Genomic DNA, 11,867 nt, shown 5'->3' on the forward strand with positions numbered 1-11,867 from the left:
CTTCCAGGTCAATCCGTGCCGCTGCAAATGGCAAGAACTCATGGCTGAGCAATGTTCCATTGTATATATGTAATACCTACTCTTTAGCCATGTATCCATCAATAGACACCCAGGTGGTCTCCACATCTTGGCCATTGTAAACAATGCTGCAATAAACATATGGATGCACATGTCCCCTCATAGCAATGTTTTGGGTTTCTTCAGATAAACATCCAGAACTGGGGTTACTGGATCCTTCTTTGTCTTTTGTTATAGCCTTTGTTTTAAAGTCTATATTGTCCAGTAGAAGTATTGCTACTCCAGCTTTTTATTTCCCTTTTTTGTTTGTTTCCATTTTCATGAAATATTTTTTTCCCATCCCTTTACTTTCAGTCTGTGTGTGCCTTTTGACCTGATATGAGTCTTTTGTAGGCAGTATATGTAAGGGTCTTGTTTTCTTATCCATTCAGCCACCCTATCTTTTGATTGGAACGTTGAATCCACTTACACTTAAAGAAATTATTGATAGATATGTAATTATTGTCATTTTATTATTCATATTGTTTTTATCTTCTTTGTTTTCTTCTCCTTAAAGAAGTCCCTCTAATATTCCTTGTAATTCTGGTTTGGTGGTGATGAACTCCTTTAGCTTTTTCTTGTCTGGGAAGCTCTTTAGCTGTCCTTCAATTCTAAATGATAGCTCTCTGCTGGGTAGAGTAATCTTGGTTATAGGTCCTTGCTTTTCATCACTTTGAATATTTCCTGCCAATCCCTTTCGGCCTGCAAAGTTTCTGTTGAGAAATCAGGTGACAGTCTTACAGGAGCTCCCTTTTAGTAATTGCTTTTTTCTTGCTGCTGTTAAGATTCTCTCTTTGTCTTTAACCTTTTGCATTTTAATTATGATATGTCTTGGTGTTGGTGTGTTTGGGTTCATCTTGTTTGGGACTCTGCACTTCTGGGCTTATATATCCATTTCCTTTGCCAGGTTAGGGAAGTTTTCTGTCATTATTTCTTCAAATAGATTTTCAATTCCTTGCTGTCTCTCTTTTCCTTCTGGTACCCCTATAACGTGAATTTTGGTTAGTTTGATGCTGTCCCAGAGGCTCCTTAAACTTTCCTCATTTTTTAAAAATATGGAATGCTTCATGAATTTGTGCATCATCCTTGTGAAGGGGCCATGCTAATCTTCTCTTTCTCATTCTAATTTTAGTATATGTGATTCTGAAGAGGGCACTGAAAGTTTATGTTTTGACCTCTGTGTTTTATTCCTCTTTCTACTTCTCAATTGATTAAAAACTCAGAGAGGACTTAAGGGATGAAAGTAATTGTCACCCTGAAAACTCCAACACTTGAGGCATTAATTGAAAAACCTTGAGATAGACAAAACCAGCGTTTGGAAATCAGAGTAACACATTGAGAGGCTAATGTTTCTATGCAGTGGGAGCAGATGTATCGGGCTTCCATGCTTGGTAAGCGTGGGTCACAGGATTTAACCTTTGTACAAGAGCAGCTTTTTGTGGTTGCGTCCATGGGCAAGGGGCTTGTTGTTGTTGTTGTTGTTGCTAAAAGTGCCAGGCTATTTTTTACAAGCTCAGGCCTCTTTTAACAGATGCTGGAATTTTCTTACACAGACTGAATGAGTCTTAGAAGGAGGCATGGACTATTCAGGCCTCTGCCAATATTTTATCACCTACAAATATTAATGGCTATACTTAGAGAACCAAAAGAGACACCTCATTTTGTAAGGCTGAAGGGCTAGCCTGCTACATAGGGTATATGTTCTACAGTTTTCTTTTTCCTCCTCTTTTGTGTAGAAATCGTTATTATAATTTTTATTATATTTTACTTTCTTATTATCATAATTTTCTATTTTTTATTTCTAGTTTTATATTGATTAACTTTACCATTTACGTCTATTGGAATGTAACCAGGAGGAAAATGGATATCACATATAGATTGAAACTAAGCATTTAAAATGACCTTTTGGTCATCAACTCTGGATGCAATAGCAGGTCTTGACATCACATTGTCTTCTGATGGGAAGACGCTGAGTAAATGTGTGCCTGTATATTGGACAATATCAATAAAATAGCTACCTTTCATTAACTGCTCACCTTCTGATCCATTCTAAGTGCTTTACATGTATTTATTATAGCAACTATATGAGATGGTTCTATCATTATTCCTATTTTATGGGTGAAGATGCTAAAAAATAGAAAGGTTTAAGTTGCTTTCTTAAGGACATAATAAAACTAAAATGGTATAGCCAAGATTCAAATTCAGTCAGTCTGACTCCACTAAGCTTTAAAAATAATTATTTAGGCAGGAACATTTTTGGAACTAAATGTGTCAGAAAAACAGAAAACAAAGAACAGAACATACTAGATGATTTTTCAGGGCCTTCTTGCCTATTCCACATCTGACCACAACTGATTGAACCATGGGTAGATACTTGACACAAAGCCATGAATACATAGGCTGATGAGCATCTTATGACTAGAACTTAAAAGGCAAACTAGTCGATCAAATTCTCTCCAAGGATTTAAACTAAGATACATAGAGATACTTGCCAATACTGAGGGCTGGTGTTGGGACTGGGAGGCTATATAATCTTAGATGAAAAGCTAGTCATTTGGGACCACATGGAAAATGAGGAAGCAGAAAAAGCTGGCTGGTGGAAAGGAGAACAGAATAGAAATTTAGAGAAAATCTGAGATAAACATTCAATATCAGAGAAAAAAAATGTATTCTTCAATTTTTTTGAACATTTTTGTGTCTGTTTTTCTTCCTTGCAATCTAATTAGTCCAACAACACAGTATTACAATTGGCTTACTAGTATAGTTACTGAACAACCAAACACAATGTCTGGAACACAGTAGGTGCTCAATAAGTGCTTTTCAAATTACAGGGTAAGAAAGATTGATCCTGAATAAACACAGAATCCTGAGATTCTGTGCTGAATAAACAGGTAATTTTCCCAGAATATCTATTGTTTGCAGCTACACAGCAGACTATTTTTCCACATACCTGGTTGGGTACAAGGTCGTGAGTCTCCTACCCCCAAGTTTCTGGCTCTCATCAGCACTATAAACCCTAGAAGAAGAAAAAATTGTTAGTTGCCTCCTTCATAATCCAAAAAGACTCTGATTTTGCCTACCACCACACCCCAACTAGGGTTGCCAGATAAAATGCAGGATGCCCAGCTAAATTTGAATTTCAGATAAGTAACAAATAATTGTTTATTATGTGTGTCCCAAATGTTGCATTATATGGGTACATACCTAAATTCATACCATAATTCTAAAATAGAATTCTTTGTCTATCTGAAATTCAAACTTAAGTGGGCCTCTTATATTTTTGTTTGCTAAGCCTGACAATCACTAAGGGTCAATTTTCCCCCAAATAACCAGGCCAATTCAAGATGTCCAGTTCTTGGAGTTGTCTCTTCATAGCATCTCACCCCACATAGAAGATGGTGGACCCCCCTCTCCTCATACCCCGTCCAACCACAAGTGCTGAGATGCACAAGTGTATCGTATGCACACAAATACACATCCAGACACACACATCCTACAGAAGGAGGCCATGATGTTTTTGTTTTTATTTTTATGCTTAAGAGGTGGAAGTTACTAGATTCAAAGCATTGCTAAGCTCATTGAAAAACAATCTGGGTGGACATAGTAATACTTTGACCCTTTTATTCTTCACTTTCAGTGTTATCAACATAACTTCCTCTGCTCCCAAGGGATACTCAAGAACACTTTGCCAGACTCCCTAACACCTGAAAGTGTTTCAGCAAATCTAATCCTCAATTGCTACAGTGACCAATTCTTCCAATTATGTGTAAAAGCTACTGCTACCCACCCTTCCTCAGCAGGACAGCTGTGGCATCATAGAATCCTTCTGATGGGAAGGAACTCCCCTCCTCTGCCCCACCACCCAGCCATGCTTTCTCTGGGAAGAACAATGTAGAGAAGAGGATGCAAAGAATCATCATCTTGAGACTTCTTGCCACAGTGTTTTCCCTGTAACTATCTTCACTCCCTCCTGCCATGTACAATTCATGCTTAGGGGTATCCAGTCATCACCCCCTCTCCCACAGCCATATTTAGATGATGCAGATGAAAGGCAGTCTCTTTTAGTCACACTCAGGATACAGATGGCCTCTGTGCCAATATCATAATTTAAATTCTTATCATTTACTTAAGACATTACCAAACTTCCATCATGTGCCTCATTTAGTTCTCACAGTAACCTTGCTTTGTGGATATCACTATGTTATTTGCAAATGAGGAAAGTGAGGCTGGAGGGAGCTCAGTCAAGGATTTGCCCAATGTCACAATGAGACACTGGTATATTAGAAACTGGCAGAGCTGGTAGTCAGACTCTGGCATTGCCCTTCCTAGGCCAGAGCTTTCCCCCATGCTCTGCATCTGAATGTGTAGCCTGTGTAATAATAAGGTTTGCTGGGAGCTGTACTATTTTCTCTGTATGTGAGTACAGGACAGTAGGACAGGAACTGGCCCTACTTTACACCCAGGAAGGCAGAGAAAATTAAAAATACATTTCCCAAACAAGTGAGAAAAGCACAGTGGGTCGAAGGAGGGCTGGGATTCAAAGATGACCAGCCCCAAAATAGATGAATATTCCTGAGGCAAGGGCAAGAGGTGCTGCTTGTCAGTTATCCAGGGCACACCAGATTGCTGCAGAGGCCGCAAGTGCTCCGAAACCATTGTACTAGATGTTAAATGAAGCAATTAAAGATGGAGGGGACATTTTAATTACCAGGCTTGGCCAGATCTGAAGGGACCCAGGTTTGAAGTGACTATGAAGACTCAATTATGCTGAACGAGAGCAAGTCACCTGGCATCATGGGGCTGATTATCCAGAAGCCTAAGGTGGAGGACAAGGGATACCAGAGACTAAAACAAAGGATAAAAGTCACATGACAAGAAAAATCATAAGACAGCGGGAAAATGCAAGAGATCCATAACATCCTGAAGTGTGGGATGAACTTGCCTCTCAAGGGAGAAGAGGTACATTAGTCCCATTAGCAATTTTAGAAATTCCCTCCTCTCTTTCCTCTGATGGATATACTGTGTTCATTTTTTTTTAGCTTTACATATCTCATGAACTTTTCACCTTTCCATTTTTTCCAAGTCAGAATTTCTGCTTCCCTCTATCACCAGCAACCCCAAGATAGATGCCACAGCAATTCTGGAGCTAGCCTGTCCTTTCTGGAACCTTCCAAACAGGATTCACAAGATACCCCAGGGGTAAGGAGAAAGACTGGTGCTGGGGGTGCCATATGTCACTTCTCATTTTTTGAAGTATTTCTTTAATAATGATACTTAAAACTCCAATTTGTACAGAATTACAGTATTTTATTTCTCCTTCCTCTCTTTTTAATCTGTCTTAATATAAATTGGAATCCAAGAGTAAACTTTAAAGTAAATACCTTTTATATCTGTGAGAGATATCTCTAGAGAAACTCACAATTTCCCAAATTTAAGGCTACCACTATTTTATGTATCGTAAAATGTTACATGTCTATGAGCAGATCTGTTTTCAAGCAGATGCAAGAGTCTGCTAAACTCACCCTATGGTCAAATGATTTACCATCATTCATTAGTCTTGCTGCATGTGGGATTCAGATAAGCTAACTTGTTAGTTCCAGAGTTGAAATCAGAATCTAAATATCTGGACTTCTAGTCCTAGTAATGTTTCCCCCAGGGGACATTACCTTATATCTTTGGGGTTTTGACTAATTTCTAAAAATAAATGCATGACTCAATTAAGCCTAAGTAGATTTCTCATAGTGTTGTGTGTTTTTTTTTTTCCCCATCCCCTAGGTTGACATCTTTTGGCTCCACATAACCTCTTTGCCCAAGCTCAGGAGTATCTAGAAATACAGAAAAATAAAAGTTATTAATTGACTCATCTTCCCTTCTTATTTTTGCAGATCCGGGGCCAGCTAAGATTACTGTGTGGTATTAGGAGGACACCTGCTCTTATCCATGCAGAGGGGAGGGGCTACAAGCCCCTTGGACGGGACTTGCCTCACTGCCCAGCAGGGAAAGGCTCTTTTCAGGCTGAAAGTCAGCAGCATCATGGGAAATTAGCTGACAGCTGAATAGGACAGGAGACAATAGTTACTTCTAAAGAGCAGGCCAGCCCCTGAGAAACAGGCCTGCCCGCTAATGAGTGTAACCACCCCTGCGTTGCAGGCTGGGAGAAGGAGCGAGTGCCTTTCAGTGAAGATGCATTGTCTTCAATTCCCTGAGCAAAGACCTGCTTGCAAAAATCTGTGTCCCAGAATCATGATCTGGAAAAGGTCTTCCAGAGGTCAAGAAGTCCATCCCTCTGCTTTCATGATTTCAAATATCATATAAACAAAAAATATCTATGTATATGATAGAGGGGATAGGGAGTGGTACTTGGTATATTCCATAAACTCCCCAAGGAAAAATATATCTCAATCTTCTCATTTTCTCAGCCCCATCCCACCTCTCATACTGACGGGAAACAAATATATGAAGTTGTCACCGCAGGTCTTTACAGTCCCTCTTCCCCGTTTCTCTCCTTTCCCACACTTTTTGCCATCAAATCAATTTGTTAAAAGCTGTCCTTCCACAACCCCTCAGACAGCTAGGAAAGTTTTGTTTCCATTTTGACAAATGGGGAAACTGAGGCAGAAAGAGTAATTGAACAAGGGGCCCTGGGGACTGGTGAATTCTGGTTCCCATCCTACCCAAGCCTTCCAATCTCTCTTCTCCACTGAGCAGAAGAATGGATGTGCTTTTTCTCTTTCCCCCATAATTAAATCAGACCATCACCACTTCAGTAAAAACATTTGTTTAGGGAGGAAAGGGGCCTCCTGGTTGTGTGGTACAGCCTTCCCTTTGAGCTGCCCTGACAGAAACAGCACCGGGCCCATGTGTGCCTGCCGGCTCCCCTTTGTAGTATGTGCCATTCATCATTGCCTTTTGGGGCAGCTAAGCGGAGGGCTGGAAAGAGAGAAAAAAAACAACACAAGCTTTATAAAACACAGTGGTGTTTTTCCTCCTTTCTTTTCATTTAAAAGTCCAAAATGCAACGTGCAGGGCTCAGTTAATCAGAGGGCTAATGCTTTCCATTTCAAAGGTCCTTTAATCTGAGGAGGCAATTCGCAAACATCTCTTCTCCTGGCCTCGCCTTTCCCATCCCATTAATAATGCAGTAATGCTGCCTTCAGTTGAGTGAATGGAGTTGGGATGGTGTGTGCAAATTCATTCTTTTACCCTCCCAGGTCTGTGTTCAGACCTGCAACCCTCTTAATCTGCAAATAAGACATCCTCCTTTCGTAATGTATGCTACAGGTCTACTCCGTTTTAAGAAAGACCAATACATGAAGCACTTACCAAACCAGCAAATTTTTCCAATTTCAAAAGCGTTGGGGGGGGTGGGGGAAGTAGAGCTGCTAACGGAAGTCTTCACTGGGAGTTGAGAAGCCTGGGTTCAACTCATTCATCCATTAATACATGAATATATTTGTTCTCCTCTAAATAAGCACAAACTGTGTCCCAGGCCCTCTGCTAAGCATCAGTGTTAAAAGGGGAAGAGAACACGGGTTTCCCTCAAGCATTCTGGGCATGGCTCAGCCACTGATCAGCTGAGTCCTTGAGTTAGATGCTCAAGCAACATGGCTCTCAGATCTCCATTTTGAAGCAGAAAATAATAGCTGACTTCCCTCTAGCTTGCAGAGCGAGAAGGTAGTAAACCTGTGCATTTAAGTATTTCTTTACAGATCATTAACTACAATGGGGAATGGAGGGTCATACAAATAATAGAATTTTTGAGCTAGAAGGAACCTAAGAAATCAACTATTCCAATTTTTTCACATAAGAAGGGAGTCTGAGAGCTAAAATGTTAGGAGCCTCTGTCCACTGAAAATTTATCCAAATGAAAACAAAACTTCTTTGAACTAATGACAAAAGACAGGGCAAAGCTAGGTGATTTATGCCAACTGAGAGGAGGAGGTGAAGGCTCACCCCCCAGTCAGGAAAATTGAGTTCTGGTCTTGGATTTTTCACTAATCAACTAAGTCCATGGATGAATGATTTAACATCTCTTGTGTCCCAGTGCTGTCACCTATAAAATGAGAGTTACAACTAATAAAAACATGTTACAATGGGAAAACAATGACTCTGGAGTCCTAAAGATCTAGGTTTAAGTTCCGTCTTTGCACGTTTTAGCTATGTGACCTGGGGTACGTTACCTAAAAGCGACTCTCTGAGCTTCCGCTTCCACCTCCGTAAATTGGGCATAACTTCATCTCCCTAAAGGGATTGTTAGGATTAAATATGGTGAAGCACTTAAAGATTTGAACATAAATGGTAAATACTTTAATGAATGTTAATTCCCTCCTTTCCTAGATAACCTCTTCTAGAATTAAAATGCTATGACTATGAAATGTCTCCTTAAAATGTGATCCCATGTAAGTACTTCGGCTTCACCACTTTCTCGCCTTACAAGGTAAGGAGGAATCAAAAACTTTTCTTCTAATAGAAGATGGAATGGGGTTCTGGAAGTATAACAGCTCACTCAAGGTCACTGCAGGTTAGCTGCAGAAATGGGAGTTGAACCCGGTATCCCTGCTTCTAGCCTGGAGGCATTTCTCAAAGCAGCTGTCTGTGGCTATGAGAGAGCCTCCTTACTTCCCCTCGGCAACCTTACCATAAACTCAAATGGTTAAAAATAACAGCAGAAAGAAGAGAAAGAACTCATGTTTGTGGTACTTCATTTAATCTTCTTAATAATTTCATGGGGTAGTAAGTATCCTCATTCTATAGATGAGAAAATGAAGAAAGAACAAGGGGTAAAGGATTTTGGCCAAGGTTCCCATACCTAGTAAGTGATGTAGCCAGAATTCATCCAGATATAAAGCAAGCCTTGGGGTCACACCATGTGCATAGATGTGGGTCAATCTTTGTCAGCAGTGATCTCTGTATCACCAGAAAAGACTCAATCTCTAAGGCCATAAAAGGAATCTTCTACTCTACAATCTCATTTATGATCTTTGATACAAACCTCAAAAGTGTAATTTCCAGCCTGAAATTTACTTGTATTTTCCTCCTACACACTTAAAGCCCAAGAGAAAAGCCAAAGAGGTCTGGATCTTCTGGGGACAATAGCCAACACTTCTGACCATCCCTGAGTAAACAGAGCTGGTATTTTCACGGGCTTCGAAGAAGGGACTTCTTCCCCAGCATGTGGCATGCTTTAAGGCTGAAGCCAGAAGCTGATGAGAAATGAAAAAAAGACTTTTCAAACAGAATAAATGTAAATGAGAAAAGAAGCCCCTGGTTAGGGAAGTTATTCTAGCAAGTGGCTATATAAATGTCTTTATATTGTTATTTCCAATATTAGTTTGTTGTTCCTCCATGAAAGCTGATTTATTTGAAATGTTATTACTAGAAACACCCTAATCTTTTGGTAATAATTCATATACTGGAAGATTACGGTTTTGGAAGGCAGCCCAGTGCTGTCTGGAATCCTATTTATGGATTAAAGGATTTGAACAGCATTGCAAGCAGGATCTCTAAAGAGTAGGATAATGTAAAGCCGGTTCCATATAAAATGTTTTACCCGATCTGTAGTAACCCCATTAGAAGCAGATTGTTAGAGGACACTGGGCACAAGGACTTTTATTCCATTAAACCAAGACATCACTACCCCTGAAGAGCAGGGAGTTCTCAAGCCCATCTGCCCCTTGTTCTGATGGACTAAACTTTACATTTCTCCTTTCTCCTAGGATATGCCAACCTCACATGATAGGTCTTGACTTTTTGAAAGGCTATGTCCACGTGAAGGAAGAAAAAAATAATTTGTCACAGCAAAGGCAAATGAGGATTATCCACAGAGCTAGGATAACATGTACCAAGTGCTTTCACTCTTGGAAACCTTCAGGTTAAAGTTGATCCCACTCTACCAAGAGAGCTCCTTCCATAGGAGTCCAGGCCTTGATGCGGGAAAAATCCAGGGAAGACTGACTAAATCTGACAAGAGCAGGCAAGGACCACTGTTGACCATAGCGGGGACAAAGCACAAAACAGACCCAGATGAACTACCAAGAAAACGAGTCCTAGCATGCTCTTTTTCCTTTGAGGGCTCTTGGGGAGTCCTAATACTCTGGCAAGTAGTGAGAAGTCCTTGGGAGTTGCACTCAGGGTCACCTGGTTCCACTATTTAATGGCTGTATTGCTGTGACTGGTCATTTAAACTCTTTGAACCTCAGCTTCTTCATCTTTAAAGAGATACTATCTACTTGCAAGACTTCTGTAAGAATTTTATGAGGTCATTTATGACAAATGTCCAACACAAAGAAGGTGGTAAAGGAATGGCAACAGCACCCATAACTATTATCAAACAACAGGCAAAATATACAAAGATGGTCGCCAGTTTCTAAACCAAAGACTCTTGGTTTTGTACCTGACTTCTCTGTCATAAATTCCTACAAGGTGTCAAAACAAAAGTGTTCTCAGGATTGGCTTGGGCTCAATAGTAAAAGAGAGACATTGAGAGGGAGGCAGGAGAAAGCAAGAATATAGACCAAAGTCATATTCCCTTTCAGCAAAGCTACTGCCCTATTAACATAGAGTCATCAAGCATCTCGTGAACGTCATCTGCCACAGAAATAATGGATAATAACTCTAACTCTAATTATACCACCATCTAAAACTTGACTTAGGAAGTCTTTATTTTTTTTCTCCAACTTATTTCAGCAACCTCAACCAGATCCTATTTTATTTTATGACTTCCAGTCTCTGCTCAATGATTCAGGTCTGGGTTCTGACTTTAGTCACAGTACTGGAGGTTGTATTTCTTCTCAGGCCCATTGTGAGAAAGGGAAATGTCCCAGGACAGTTGGAGGCTCGAGAAAAGCATAGAGATATTTTTTTAAAGGTAGACTTTGGACTACCTGTGTTACAGTTACTGGGGAAGGGGCTCTTTTTTTAAATGCAGTTTTCTGGGTACCAGCCCAAAGCCGGTAAATCAAAATATCTGAGAATGGGCCCTGGGATTCTACATATTTATCGAGTTTCACAGAGGAGCTGAATGCACACTAACCTTTTAGAATGGTCCTAGTCTAGGGATTCCTAGGGAAGAGCCAGTGAGTAGTGGTGTCCGTCAGGACTCCCACAAAGCATGGTGATAAAGAACATTTGCATTGTGTTTCACTGTTCACAAAACGCTTTCACAGACATTACCGGATACTAAAGTGTGTGCATACAAACAAAACAAATGTGTCCATATTACAAATTATTTATATTGATAAACAATGTAGTACATCTCATCGATCTAGCACTATCAGAGAAAGGGCTGTTCTTACAGAAATAAATGTGCTAGAAGAACTGGGATTTAACCCTTTGAATGCCAAGCATTTGAGACAATCATAGCAATTTGTTTTGAATGAATTATACACACCCTGCCTTAATAAACCAAGGATCCCAAACATAAGTTAACATTATATTGACTTAGAGTCACCTTTAGGAGCACCTGCTTTTGTATGAAGCTGTAGAAGCAGAGATATACAGTGCGCTGATGCATAATGATGAACTCTGGGCTCCAGTTGTGTAAAACACTCTTTGTTTTGACATTTGAAGGTCCCAAGCTTGAGGCATTTTGCTTGCCATTTATAGTTTTTCTAAACTTCTCTTTGAATCGACTATCAAATGTCACCTCCTGCCAATAGGACACAAAGCACCCCTCCCCCCAACTCTCACCCTTTCTGATGTACTACTTCCATTCTAAGGTAGAAGAAAATTGAGAAAGTCATATAATTCTAAGTACAGTAAGAAGAAATCAACTCTGAGGTTTTGTGAATAGATGATCCTTAGAGTAATAT

The 11,867-nt window shown here is 40.0% G+C and overlaps 1 non-coding gene across 1 annotated transcript; it reads right to left on the bottom strand.

The window, feature by feature from the left end:
• Nucleotides 1–1,106: 1,106 nt before the first annotated feature.
• On the bottom strand, nt 1,107–1,213 carry LOC117015488 (U6 spliceosomal RNA). Its single transcript, XR_004421727.1, has one exon. It is a non-coding gene; the product is annotated as a U6 spliceosomal RNA (small nuclear RNA).
• Between the last annotated feature and the right edge of the window lie 10,654 nt (nt 1,214–11,867).

The sequence above is a fragment of the Rhinolophus ferrumequinum genome, chromosome 22 (genome assembly GCF_004115265.2).
Source record: "Rhinolophus ferrumequinum isolate MPI-CBG mRhiFer1 chromosome 22, mRhiFer1_v1.p, whole genome shotgun sequence".
NCBI lineage: Eukaryota > Metazoa > Chordata > Mammalia > Chiroptera > Rhinolophidae > Rhinolophus > Rhinolophus ferrumequinum.